This window comes from Zingiber officinale, chromosome 3B (genome assembly GCF_018446385.1).
Source record: "Zingiber officinale cultivar Zhangliang chromosome 3B, Zo_v1.1, whole genome shotgun sequence".
Classification (NCBI taxonomy): domain Eukaryota; kingdom Viridiplantae; phylum Streptophyta; class Magnoliopsida; order Zingiberales; family Zingiberaceae; genus Zingiber; species Zingiber officinale.
Window position 1 is genome coordinate 78,868,054 of NC_055991.1, and position 14,716 is coordinate 78,882,769.

The 14,716-nt window shown below is 34.5% G+C and overlaps 1 protein-coding gene and 1 long non-coding RNA gene across 30 annotated transcripts in view; both read left to right on the forward strand.

Annotated features, from left to right (window-relative positions):
- Positions 1 to 6,281: 6,281 nt before the first annotated feature.
- On the forward strand, positions 6,282 to 7,433 carry LOC121968382. 2 transcript variants are annotated; one of them, XR_006108109.1, is made up of 3 exons: positions 6,282 to 6,787; positions 6,856 to 6,997; positions 7,072 to 7,433. It is a non-coding gene; the product is annotated as an uncharacterized LOC121968382 (long non-coding RNA). The 2 variants fall into 2 exon arrangements; XR_006108108.1 differs by having other exon boundaries at positions 6,282 to 6,736; positions 7,072 to 7,429.
- A 1,038-nt stretch (positions 7,434 to 8,471) lies between these two features.
- The window catches only part of LOC122056615, an 88,041-nt gene continuing 81,796 nt past the window's right edge, over positions 8,472 to 14,716 (forward strand). For 21 of the 28 annotated variants that reach the window (XM_042618657.1, XM_042618651.1, XM_042618652.1 and 18 more), the window contains exons 1-3: positions 9,382 to 11,002; positions 11,311 to 13,743; positions 13,808 to 13,915. The gene's annotated coding sequence lies outside the window, so the exon portion shown is untranslated. Of the gene's footprint in view, positions 8,521 to 9,381; positions 11,003 to 11,310; positions 13,744 to 13,807; positions 13,916 to 14,716 lie in introns of those variants that run through there. The other 7 variants (XM_042618639.1, XM_042618645.1, XM_042618644.1 and 4 more) reach the window with 6 other exon arrangements.

Sequence of the window (14,716 nt, forward strand, 5' to 3'; positions counted from 1 at the left end):
TGAATTCAATACACATGCATAAACGCGCACACATTTATGGGTTTGTTTTAATATAAGAATTGAACATTTATGCTCCTCTCTTATCTAAAAGTAATCAATATCTTAAATAGTTTCCACCTTGATTAAAAATAGAATTTCTCATCTAATATTATGGAACTTTTTTTCTTTTAGTATCTTGTAGATTTCAGAAGTTACGTGTTCACAGATTATGGTTTAGCTGATAAAGCTATTTTAATAGAAATTGCCTATGAAATTGTAAAGCTAATATGCAACCATAAGTTAAAAATCATTGAATGTGCCAAGCGTCGTTACACCAAACATTAGGAAGAATTGCAAAAGTTGTGAATTCCCAAGAATTTGTTCATGTTATAAAAATATGATCATGGAGAAGAAGCATGGTTCTTATGTTCATTGAGCAAACATTAATTTAATGTAATCCTTGCCTTCACCCTAATAGCCATGTTTATTACTTACAAAAAGTAAACATTTGTACAAAGTCCATTGCGTATGAATATAGTATCCTATTTTACATGAGAGTTAAAACACACAAATAAACATACATTGAGCATTTATGCTTTTATTTACCAATTTTATATAGTATTGTCATTTTATCAATCAGCACATGTAAGCAGTTCCATCCTTTTTAGTTTATCATCTTATTAAATAGGTGTGTGTACTTTCTCCACATCTTGACATACTTGAAGGTACTTCCATTGCACATGCACACACTCATATAACTCTCTCTCTCTCTCTCTCTCTCTCTCTCTCACACACACACACACAGGAGTTCAACATTCGTGCTTCACATTTTGACTTGATTGATCAACATCCAGGCAATATTACCAAGTTCATGAAGTATTAGTTATATTATCGTGCTCATGTATCTAGTGTTTGATAACCTATATGGGTTGCCTGAACTTCTTGAACTGCAAATTGAAAAATTATATGTAGCTCAAATGATAAATTGTGACTTTTATGTGAAGCTTATCACATTTCGATTTTGAATAGATCATGCTTTTAAGATGTTGATGGGTACGATGGTTGTAAGGAATAATGAAAGTATTATTTTTGTCAATTTCTTATTTGAGAATGGGAAGGCATGACTCTTAAACTCACTTGACATACATGACCCTTTAAAAGGGTTTGGATATTTAGGTATTCAGATATTGTTCCTACCTTTTATATTAGCTCAGGTTGCTTGAACTGCATGATTGGCTTGCAGAATTGCAGCTTGGACTGCCTAAACCTGCCCCAGCTACTGCTCATGCTGCTGTAGTGGCTGCTCAACTGCTCAGCCTGTCTGAACCATAAATTTAACCATCCAACTAGATAGGTCACATGCAATCAGAAAACTGGCTGTGGTAGTATCCTCCTACCTTATGAAACCTCAGTTACACTACACTTTGTTCTTAATTGGCCAAAGCATATATATTACCTACATCAGTATATTGCCAAAAAAGAACAACCCCACATGCATAAGTTATTTATATACAATAGATAAAATGTAAGATCTTTGCTGTTGTGTAGTTAAACTAAATAATGATTCACTGTTCATCCCTCTACTTCATTCCCTTTTTGAATTTTACTTAATATCTTTTAACTATTCATTAGTTTTATTGGTGGTTTAGTGCTTGCATGATGTCACATGCATCTCCTTCATTATCTACCTTTTTTGTTTTGTTTACTTTATTGCATTGTTATTTGTCTTTATTATCATTTTATAACATCATTATTTTTGTTGTGTGACAAACTATATGCTTTTAACTCTTTTGTACCTATTCTTTTAACTGTATTTTATATGCTTCACATACTTTTTTTCCCTATTCTTTTTTTGACTTGTACTTGTTTTCACCTTAACTTCTTTCTTTTTCTTTTTGTTTTACTCTTCTTTGAGTTTTTTTTTCTATTTTTCTGCTTTATCTTTACTTTTTTTTTTTATATTTCTCCTTCACCAATTGTTTTTTTTACTTGGTCCCTTTCTCTTATTATTTTCATGAACTATCACCAACTTTGTAATCTTCTTTTCCACTTTTATTTTCATGTATTTGTGTTCCTTTGTTATTTTGGATTTTCTTGTCCTTTTCTTTCTTTTCTTTTGTTTTCTTCTTTTTTTCTCCTCCACCAGTAATTTTTATTTTTTTAGTTATTTTTTCTATTATTTTTACATGCCTTCATTTCAATTTTACTTGTACACCTTTTTTTTCTTTTCTTTTAAACTCTTTTTCGTTGTTTTTCTTTCTTAAAATATGTATTGCTCGATCATTCTTTGGCTTTCATCCGTCTTCTCTTTCACTTTGTCATTCTTTTCCTTTTATTTCTTATTTTTATTTATTGTTTGAGTGTATTTGAACGTTATCATATTATTGTTCTTTATCTTTGTGCATCTCATGTTTTTCATTTTTATTAATAGTATTCTAATTTACTATTATTATTCACTCTTTTCCTTCGTATCTTATCATATTTATTGATTTTTTATTATGCCTTTGTTAATAAGTATAGATTTTTATAAGGGTTTTTAATTTTTTTTTTAGGATTTTAATTTAATAAAATAAACAAATTGAATTGTTGAATACAAATTATGATTGAACCCATCGGGTATAAGAGGAGATAAGGAATATGTGGGTTTAAAACGGGATCAATTTTTTATTCTTCCTTTATGTTTTAGCTAGTTTCTCATTGTTCATTTAGAAATCTTTAGTCTAAAATGATGTTTATAACATTTGCTACATACCATGCCCATAACAAAATTATCAATTTTATTCAACAAAATAAATCATCACCCCTTTGTGGTGGATGATTGAAGATCTTTGATGGTTTTACTTTACCTAGCAGAACAATTACATTAGTTTTCTACATTGATTTAACTATAGAGATATTTTTAGGGCAAAGTTGTGGAATTGATTCTAGTGGATGCATACATGGAGCTGTCTTCATGATGCTATTGGAGCTTTTAGTAGCAATTTCCTGCATGACCTTTTGTGATTTGGGAGCTTGTTTTTTTGAAATCTAAGTTTTTTAGAATTTCTTCAGGTAACAATTTAATTGATATATGTGGTTTTAAGGATACATATTTGTATTTTGGATCGTATTCTATTGGAAGCTCCAAATGTTGATTGACTAGGTAGAATCACTATTGTTTCAATCTGCTCCAAATGTTGATTTTCTTGTCAAGTCACAATTAGGTATAGAAATTGGAGTCATGCTTGGAAAAAAAGGTACTTGCTCTTATGTATTCTTTGTCTTTTTGGAATACAAAACTCAATATTATTGAGACTTATTATAGCATTCTTGTAGGCCAAGATGGGCACTTATTGACAAAGCATACATGCAAAACATGTGGAGATTATCGCAATCATCATATCACCGGTTTTACACGGATGACAATATATATTTTTTATATTTTTTATATTTTGTATCTTCACCTAAACTTAATACTTTGTGTATTTATAGTTTTTGAGAAATTTAAAAAATGATAATAAGGTGAGAGAATTACCCCAACACCCCCTATGCGATGTCAAAATAATCATGACAATGATATTGATGGTTTGAAACTGACCATTGATAGAGTAGTAGGAACCATTTAGTTTTTATTAACAGTCAAGGAGTGTGAAATCATTCCACCCGATGGTGGCATTGAAATTGTTCTGTACAAATTATTTCTTAAAATTCTTAAACACGATCAATAGTGATATTAAGTATCCATTTGGAGAGTGTTGGCATTGAACATGAGTATGATAAGAGTACAATGTAAACCCTTACCAGTTGAAGTTCTTAAGTTTATTAGTTCATTAATTTCTGTTCAGACTATTTATATTTGTTGTGTTTTGTCACTTCTAAAATTTAAAGAATGTGATTTTCTTATTTGACTGACGATCTTGTTGATGTTAAGATAAAACAATCAATTCAGATAATTTTTTCATTGTTTTCTAAATCTTTAGGCTTGCAACATCTTTCAAAAATGTTGAAGTGATGGCTGTCGTTAGTTTCCAAGTGTGTCCTCACTCTGAGCAAAATTTCAGGATTCAAAAGATCCAAATCATTTAGTACTACTAGGTTGTTACTCAGTTCTTTCAACTCAAACTATTCCTAGGCATTTGGCTGTGGTAGTGTATTCTTCTATTATCTTGTTTATGTTGTTTGTCTTAAATACATTGCTTTAACCATGCACATTCATTCCTTCACTCTATAAATTTAGAATTAGAATGCAGTTTTATTCACAACATTTATCACTAGGTTAGTTTTTAATATTATATCTTCCCCATGTTTTTAATTTAAAATATCTTTAATTTCATTTTGTTTTCAATAATTTTTATTTTTTATTATGCAATCGATCATTTGTTGTAGGTGCAGACATCCAATCTACAAAGTTATACATGACCAGATTAGATGCTAGGAGAATTTCAAAGCTTGTCGAAAATAGGTATTTCATATCGGTCAATTAATGAACATGCTCTTTCTTTCTAGATTGGGATTCTTGTTTCCACTTGCTTATATGTGGATGATTGACGAATGTTCTTCTCTTTTTCTTGGAATTTGATAAGGTAATTCATTGTCTAATCTCATTCTTTCTTTTTCGTCAGTCTGGTTTTCACTTTGAATGACATGAGAATGTTTTCTTTTCTTCAAAGTCTAAAGGGTAGATTATGTTGGTATCTAATATTTTGATCTTTGATGTTTTTTCTTGTTGACTTTATCTATTTGCTTTGGACTCTTATTTCTTTTTGTCATTTTATTTATTTTCATAGTAAATTTTCTTAATTAGTTTAACTATCACACGAATCCACTTTTTTCTGTAGCAATTTTCTCTACATGATCAATTTTTGGCTACACATTGCACATGAGTCATTTTGTGCTGCTAATAGTGAACCGAGAAAACTTCCATTACATTATCCAACCTTAATTTTGAAGGTTTGACATGTCAAAAATCTCATTTTTTTTCTTGATCATGATCTATGTTCAGACTTTTCCCTAACTAAATAGGTGCAATAAGTGCTTCGATGTCGTAATACTACTTTCTTCTATTTCTTATAGCATTGGAGGATACTTTAATGTTCTTCACATTCTCTTGGAAGTTAGAAAAATTATTGTCCTTGGGTCAAGTATAATATATCTTCTAAACTTCAAATTGTTCTGGTACCTACCGAATTTAACTCATTCCCATTGGCACCACTCTTGATTTCTTTGTTGCACTCGGCTATCATGTGACTAGCTTTTCTAAAAAATATTGTTTATCTTGAAAGTTAATCACATGTAACTAGTAGGTAAAGTTCTAAGTTAATTTAATTTTATCTCTGTCCTCTTTCATGTTATGCAAGATTTGTCTGATGTCATCGTAAAAATATGTAATATTGTGTTGATGTCTTTACGGTCGTTAAATCTGAGGCCATATATCTTTATGAGCTTACAAGAAGTATCCGTCTTTCCCAGCTTGGCAAGCCTAAAATCATTCGTAGAGCTAGTCAGATTGTAGTTTTTGATGCATGAAGAAATGAGGTTTTGGAAAGTGTTGCAAAGATCATTTAAAACCACTTCGAAACATTCGTTCGTCACAGGAAGTTTGTTGTTACTAGAGTTGTTGCAATTGCCATCCAAGCTTATTGCCAAGGTACTTTTGTAGAAATTCTTTTTCTATAAAATGCATATTTCTAAGGCTAAATATAGCATTGTTGAAGCTTTTGTGGTTCATCATCAAATGTTTACTTTTTTTTTTAAGCTGAAATATTTTGAAGAAATTGGCTTTTTGAAAAGGTAATTATTTTTCTTTTTCCAGGTCCAAGGGATATTAACAAACTTCTTTGTAGAGTATGTGCATTATGGTTGATCCATGTTGTAGATATAATTTTAAAATTTCATTGGATAGATGTGAATTAATGTGATAACATTAGTTCCACTTTTTGCTTATATAATTTTTTTTACTTTATTCTCTTGGGTTGTAATTCTTTATATATATGAATCATATATATACTGATCAATTCCCTTATGTGCATAGCTTAATTCTATTGAGATATCGAACTATCTCCGGGTGGAATTGAAATTCTTATCCTATTAGACTTCTTGTAAAATACCGAAAATAGGCAAATTTTAATAGGAGAATTTTTCGGAATTTTTGGAGATTTTTCGGAAATTTTTCGGAGACCGTATGGACGAGTTTACGGGGATAAAAATAGGGCCCGGGAAGGCCTGTTTGGGCTACCCTATTTTAAAGAGGAAATGTTTATTTTCTTTAAATCATTTCCTTTTTCTTTTATATATCTTTTCTTTTTTTATTTTCTTCTCCTCTCCCACGCTGCTTCCCTCTCCCGATTTCCCCCGACCCCGAGCCCTAACCGGCGCCGAACTCCCTCTCCCTCTCCGCGTACAAAATCTCTCGGCCAAGGGCTTTCCCTTCTTTCGGTCTCCACCCTCTCGGCGCGAAGTTTCCGTGCCCGAGCCAGCCCCGGCCGACCGGCGACTTCCCCTCCTTTCCTTTGGTCCGACGAGACACCACCGGCACCGGAGCCCTAGGTTTTCCCTTCTCCTTCACCACCTCGCGGCGACTCCTTGCATTGCCTTGCCTCTTCGTTTGCTGTCGCCGAAGGTGTGCCCTTGCCAGATCCCTCTGCCGAAGCTTCTCCCTGTCCCTTCCTCTCTTCCGGCCGAGCAGTGTCACCAGTCTCCTGAGCCCTAGCGCCAACCGTCGTGCCTTAATTCATGACCGCCGCCCCTCTGCTGCAATTTGGCAGCACGACCATCACTGGTGAGCCTTGTCTGCCGACCTCAACAGCCCTTTCGGTGACTGCTGTTTGGGGTAAGATGTATTTAAATATTGAATTAAATCCATTGTTTGTTTGGTTGCATTGGATTGATTTCGTTCAGGTGAGGTGTTAATGGTGGATGGAGGATAGATTCATCATGGGTTTGGTTTCGGACCGGAGAAAATAGTGCCAAATCCTTTATTGTGTTTCTGCTCGACAGTGCCGAAGAGGACACAGAGCTATGCCGTAGCCGGATCTTGGAGGTAAGCTTCGGTTGTTGAATTAGGATTTTTGCTTGATTGGTTATCGATCTTGATTCTTCATATGATCCGGACAGTGAAGAATTTTCAGCAGCCAACGTCCCTTAATGGCAGCAAGTTCCAGCCAGCAATTCTTTGGTTTCAGTACAAACCGGTGGCTGTGAATTAAGGACTTTGACACGAGACGAGCATCTCGATGTTGGATTTGACTGGATTGAACCTGCTATTGGAGGCGGGTACCTCTTGACTTATCTTTTATGATATTGTCTTTGGATATGCATAGTACTTTATAGCTGCAAGCAATGAACATGTTTGCCTTGGTATGTCACGGTTTGATACCCATAGCATGATCTGTTGGCCATTTGTTATGTATCTATGTTTACGTTTTATGATTATTGCCATGAGTACCTTAGTTCCTAGAGTAAGTGACATACCATACCTTACTGAGGTTAGGATTAGGTTCTAGATTTTATTTTCTGGCATGTGTATCTAGATTATCTGATACCTAGGTTTTTATACCATACCTGGCTTGTGTACCTCTATTTGTACATCATATCTGATTTGTGTACCTAGAACATTTTTCCTTGATCTATGCATATTGTTGGTGCATATGTTATGGAGGGGGATATGTATAGGATCTAGGTTGTTATACCATAGAGGACCAGTATACCCTAGATCCGTGGATTTGACTTACTGATACTGTGGTATCCATATTATATATATATGAATTTTTCTATGCTGATCAGGATATTGCCATGCTTAGTGTCATGCATCATGATTGCATGCTGTGCGATAGTCGACTCCATTGTTGTTGAGCACATCGCCAGTTACATGGATCTGCACACACCACCACTCATGGGTTAGTGGTCGATTCAGGCAGTGTGTGTTGCAGCAGGGACTTTGTTTGGCTACGTTGGTCCGCTCATGGGTAGTGTGACACAACGTGTTAGCCGGCAGGGATTCCTCCCCGTCATCGTGTACCGGGAGTTGAGAGCATTGAGCTCCCATTTATGATTTGGGGTCACGGGACAGGAGCTCCGACAAATCCGTCCACTCGGTCACTCATCGGAGCGGTGGACGACAGAGTGCAGTTGTCTACCCACCCGGTCGCCATTTTGTGTGAGATGGGCGTCGGTGACCAGACACATCATTGCATCATGCATTGATGCATTTATTTCTTGTGATTGTGTTTCCTGCATTTATTTGTTGCATTTGGTTGGATGCGTATGTTTGACATGCATACAGACTGTATCGGTTTGATGACCCTTTGATGCGGATAGGAGTTCCTGGTGAGTACTGCTTCCTCGGTTGCCTTCCAGTTTTGCGTATTCCTATATATGATTAGGAAGTTGTATTCCATGTTTATTCTGTTAGATATATCTTACTAGGCACGTCTATTGGTATTCTCTGAGTTGTTGAACTCACCCCGTGGACTCTATATTTTTCAGGTACAGGTTATTATGGTGTCGCTTGGAGCATCCTGTCTGCTGGTCCCCACGTCACATCAGAAGACTTATCGGTTTCACGTATGTTTTGTTTTGTTTTATGTATCAGTTTGTTAGCTCTGTACTCCGGTTTTATTTTTGGAGTGTTGATGTTGTTATGTGGTATTTTGTATTTGTTGTTGGTTGTGTAAGCCTAGCCGGCTAGCAGTTTTGTGTTTTAACTGCGTGGTTGTGTCAGCCAGAGGCTGAATTTGATATTAACTGCGTGGTGTTTGTTTTCTTTTATTGTTATTATTCCAGCCGCATGTGGCTGAGGTATACAGTGCTTGTAGAAAAGTTTCAGATTGTCCGCCGTACAGGGGAGATGCTGCCGAAATTTCTTCGGACAGAGACTCCTCTGGGGCGTGACACTTCTCAATATTGTTTAGTGATCTTGGCTTTCTGATATCATCGACATATCCTCGGGCTATATTATATTCTATATCAGCCCCTGGGCTAGGCTCTTTTCTCAATAATTCTTTATATATATACTGATTAATTCCCTTTTGTGCATAGCTTAATTCTATTGAGATATCGAACTATCTCCGGGTGGAATTGAAATTCTTATCCTATTAGATCTTGGCTTTCTGATATCATCGACATATCCTCGGGTTATATTATTCTATAACAGCCCCTGGGCTAGGCTCTTTTCACAAATATCCCTAGCAGATTGGTTTTCTCAACTTATTGGTATTTTATCCTCAGAAGTGACTAGTCTCCTAGTCTTATTGGTATTTTCAATATTATACCTTATTGATCTGCTCGGTTGGGATATTATTGGACTTCTGGTATTCTTGGTTTTCTGGTTATCATCCTCCACACCAAGGGATCAAACTCCTTTCCCCGGTCGGGACATTATTGGACTTCTGGTATTCTTGGTTTTCTGGTTATCATCCTCCCGACCAAGGGATCAAACTCCTTTCCCCGGTCGGGACATTATTGGACTTCTGGTATTCTTGGTTTTCTGGTTATCATCCTCCCGACCAAGGGATCAAACTCCTTTCCCCGGTCGGGACATTATTGGACTTCTAGTATTCTTGGTTTTCTCTTTATTATCCTCCCGACATAGGGATTGAGCTCCTCTCTCCAGTCAGGACACTATTGATATGTTGTATTGGGATATTATTGGACTTCTGGTATTTCTGATTTTCTAGTTATCATCCTCCCGACCAAGGGATCAAACTCCTTTCGTCAGTCGGGACAATATTGGACTTCTGGTATTCTTGGCTTTCTTGTTATTTTCCGTCTGATATAATGAGCTCCTCCCATCGGTCTGGATGGATCTTCTTAATGGTCGTGAGATCAAGCTCCCTTTCTCAGTTGGATTATAATTCTGGTACATATAGATATTATTATTTTTCTCCCTGGTCCAAATGAAATGGATATTCTTGTATTATGGTTATTCTTATTCTTATTCTTAGCGTGGGATCGAGTCCTTTCATCTCGGTCCAATGAAATGGATATTCTGGTATTCTTAACATTTTTATTATTTTCCTCACGACCAAGGATCTAGTTCCTCTCACTGGTTAGGGCAAGATGGGAAAAGAGGGATTCCTTTTGATTTTTTTACTCCCAAGGTAGTAGCTGATATTTAATCTATCAAACTAATTGTCACCATTATTTTTGGGTCATTGAATCGTATAATTTTATGTATTTCTGCATTTTAACTTTACATCTTTTCTATTTGATGTTGATATTTTTGTTTGTCCTCTTCTCATTCACATGTTGTTAATTAATTTCTATTCCAAAATTAATAATCATTGCTTTCAATAATGGTGTGAAATCGATGACAATTAAGTAGATTCTCTTAGCCTCGGTCCTACTTATGTTGTGTTGAAGCTTATAGAAAGAAAATTCTTATGCACTTGTTTGTATATGTTCCTGCTAACCAATTAAATCTTTTGTTGCTTAAATTTGTCAGCATTTGTGATGTAGGTGTTCTAGATATCCTAATGATGTATGATACATTTTCAACATCATGTCAATCAATTGTTATCCGAATATTTGGTCGTTTTCTTTGGTTTTCAGTTGCTTCTTTTGCTGTCCTTTCACATCATATTAGTACTTTAGAATTTATAATTCCTTAATATATTGTCATACTTTTGTTCTTGTATATATATTTTTTTTTCTGTTTTATCAACCCCCTTCATTAATAATATCTAATACTCTTATCAAAATTGATACACTTGGTTTAAGTAAAGCACTGCAAGATGGTTCCATGGTTCTAGTTTTGCTGCTTTTAGAATATATATCTTTATCATTGGAATTTATGTTGCATATAATCCCTTTGTTGGCTTCCTTGTGAGAATTTCATTCTATCATTGCTTAATAGATTTATGTGATTGTGTGCCTAGTGAGATGACTGCTCCAGGTAATCTTTTTTCACGCCTTCTTGTTTATCTTTGAGCCTTCAATTTGTGTCATCTCCTTGTTCCTAGTAATTGACACTTGTTTTTTTTTCATCCTCAAGGAAGATTGTTATGTTGGATGGGGTATGTATTGAGAGGACTATTGACTATATCAAGTAAGTTCTTTTCTTCCAAGCAACATGTATGCAAGGAGCATGGACAAAATCATTTAGTCATCCTTTATGTGTTTTTAAAGTAAAAAGAAAGAACATTTGGTTCAGATAAGTCAATTTAAAATTTTATATTATTCTATCTCACTATCTTGTTATTGAGATCTTTAAGATTGTTCTTAGTGCATGATTTGATGAATTACTTTTGACATAATAGGTAGGACTTATTAGACAAACATTTAAATAATTATAAAGACGTTTCTTGGTGGAAATTGAGACTTGGATTCTAAAAAAGTTTCTTCTTTTACTAATAGAGGTGATGCCATCATTCCTTGACGGGATTGGAATTCTCATTAGACTTCTCGGTATTATCCCAGTGTTCTTGGTTTTCTAATATCTTCGGCATATCCCTGGGTGTGATTCAAATTTCTATCTTATCAGATTTCTTAGTATTGTCTAGTGATCTTGGTGTTATGATATCATTGACATAAATTCTTATATTATCATACTTCTCAATATTATCCCAATGGTCTTGGTTTTAAGATATCATCTATATATTTCCCGACGGGATTGAATTTCTTATCTTATTAGGTTTTTTGGAATTGTCATTGGGTTTTCTTGGTCTTCTCATTATTATGCCAAGTTAGGAGTTCTCTTATCAGTTTTTTCTAATTGGATTTTATTCGGCAATGTTCCTTATTTTCACATATATCCGACAGCGGAATTGATTTTCTGATCTTATTGGTATTCTTATTTACTATTTCTCTCCTAGTCCTTATTGTTATTCTAAATATTATCCTCGACATGATTGATCTATTGGTTTTCTCAATATTATTGGGACATTATTGGTCTTCTGGTATTCTTGTCTTCCTGGTTATTATTATCCTCCAGACCTTGGGATTGACCTCTTCTCAATTAGGATGGATCGGAGTTTTGGTCTTCTTAATATTTTTACTTGTCCCATGATCGTGGTATTCAACTCCTCTCTCCAATCACATTATATTGGACTTCTGGTATTCCACGCTTTTTGCTTATCATCTTCCCAAGCAAGGATCAAACTCCTCTTCCCCGGTCAGAACTGTGTTAGACTTCTGGTATTCTTGTTATTCTTATTATGTTCTTCATTTCTAACTTTTTTCACTATTAGCTATGAGTTTCAATGTTTTGGTCTTAAGGCTTTGCTTTTAGCCATATGCTTGTGTAATGTAGGCTTCTCTTGTTTTCACAAGTTCCATATCTAGTATCTTCTTTATTTGTTCGAGAATGTTCATGTATTTTTGAGAATTCTACTATATTCATATTTTGTACACTTTTCATATTTTGTAGTTCAATCAACTTACAAACAAATTATGAGGGAACTATGTCAGAAATTTTCCTTATTCTAGGGTTCTTTTACTTTTATTTATTAACATGATTTGATGTTTGCTTACTTGTAGATTGAGTCTATTTAGACTTCGAGGTAGTAATCAGTAAAAATATCATTAGTTAGCTTCATTAATAGTATTCATGAGGTTCTAAATGACTATATATATATATATATATATATATATATATATATATATATAACAAGCTTATTATTCTCGCTATTCTTATTATGATCACGATTTCTAACTTTTCACTAGTGGCTATGATATTCAATGTTTTGTTCATTGGGCTTTGCTTTTAGCCGTATGCTTGTGTAATGTGGGCTTCTCTTGTTTTCACAAGCTCCTCTTCCCTGTTGAATTATAATCCATTTTCACATATTCTTGGAATTCTTTTGCTTATCATCTTCATGGTCGTGGAATCGAGCTCCTCTCTTCAGTTGGATTATAATCGGTATTCGGGTATTTCATGCCTTATTCATTGTCGTAGCATTGAACTCTCTCCCCGATCAGATTATAATTGATATTTAGGCATTCTACGCATTCTTTTATTTATTATCTTCTTGGGTATTGAGCTCTTCTTGGTCGGTATTTATATATTCTGGGCCACTCTTGGAGAAGCAAATTGTTGGTGTTTGCTCAAATTTGGTAACATATTCTCTGTTTCTTACTTGTCTTTTAATTTATACTGCACTTATCAATTGAGACTATGCTAAGTCTTGCTCATTTCTAGCCCCATCTCTTTCTAGTTGGGCATACGAGATAGTTGTTGCTTTCTGTTTTATTTCTGCAAAAGATGTACATGCTAAAGGTTAAGTTCCCAAAGGCCCTTCATTGGGTATTTTTGAGCAAATAGTTAATGGTCTATCAGTGTCATGTAAAGTTCGACCATTTTCAGCAGATACGTTTATCTTTATGTTTCCAGTATTTTTCTGTCTAAATTTAGTTATCATTCAACTTTACTTGTTGCTAGCTTCATTTCTGCTAGGTTATTGAGCATATTCTGCTTTCTCCCAAGAAGACTACTTGCATTTCACGATGATTGCACTTCCTACTTCTGAGCTACCACGGCTACTACACCTGGGAACTTCTGATATGACAAACACTTCTGACATTTTTTCTAGTATTGGTTTGTTGTTAAAATATTTTCTCCCAATAGATTTTTTTTATAACTTGTTCACTAGTTTTCATTCTCTTTATTGCTAGAGTGTAAGTTTAGTTTATATTAGTTTTAGCTCATGAGCAATTGAGTGTCAATTCTTTTAATTGATATGTCTCTCTGTTGTACTCTTAAAATGATTGGTCATATCGAAAGAGGGTTCATTCTCTTGGAGCTACATGGGTTCAGCAATAATGCGAGCTTCGGGATTTGATACAATTCAGGTACAATGGTTTGCTAACTTATTATGATATTGTGAACTTGCATTTATGTTATTCTCCTTAACAGATATCATTTGTTTTTCCTGTTAATGGTGGTTTTACAATGGAGTTGGCTGTTGCTTAGTTTTGTTCCAATGGAATTGGTAGCCATGAAGTGACTCTTGTAGATTTTGAGGTAAACAATGAAGAAACTAGCTTTTTCTTGCCATGCATCTTATCATTTAAATGGAGTGATAGAAAGATCTAAGGTGTCAGATTCACACTTGCAAGCATCAAATGTGTTTGCTATGTCATTATTTTTCTTGTATACTAAATTACTAATAATTTCTTTGCATTCTATTTTGAGTAAACATGTTTTGGAAATGAGATATCTTGGTGATTGTGGGGCGATTCAATTTTCTTACTAGTTTTCTATATTTCCCAGTGCCAATTAATAGCTCTCATTGTGCTAGTGCTAATTTAACATTAAGATCTATAGAGGTATCTACTTGTTTGGTCCTAGCATGTCAATTTTTTCTATATTTTCCAGGGTCAACAAATGGGATATACTTGCTTTGTGAAATATATCATTTTTTTCTATACTTGTTTGGCCCTAGCTTTACCAAGGAAGGATTTGAGATCACAAAGTCTTCAGTCTAGAAGTGTTTATGATGACAATCTTTCAAGTGTGTAATCTAGTGGAGTCATCACTTGTAATTATTATCTATAAAAATAGTAAAAAAAGGGCATCTTTATGATTGCTTGTTCCACTTTATAGTCATATATTAAAAAGAGTTGAATTAAAATTTTCAAATCAAGTGCCCAGAGATCATTTTTATGTACATTGACTTCTTAAGTTGACATATGAGACCAATCTCCCTGAGCAACAAATCTTGGATGATGTTTCATATAGATCCTAGAGAGAGGAAGGGTTAGACAGAGTGAATCTTGGCCACTAGATAGAATTTATCAATTCAATTAATGCCATAGACGTGAG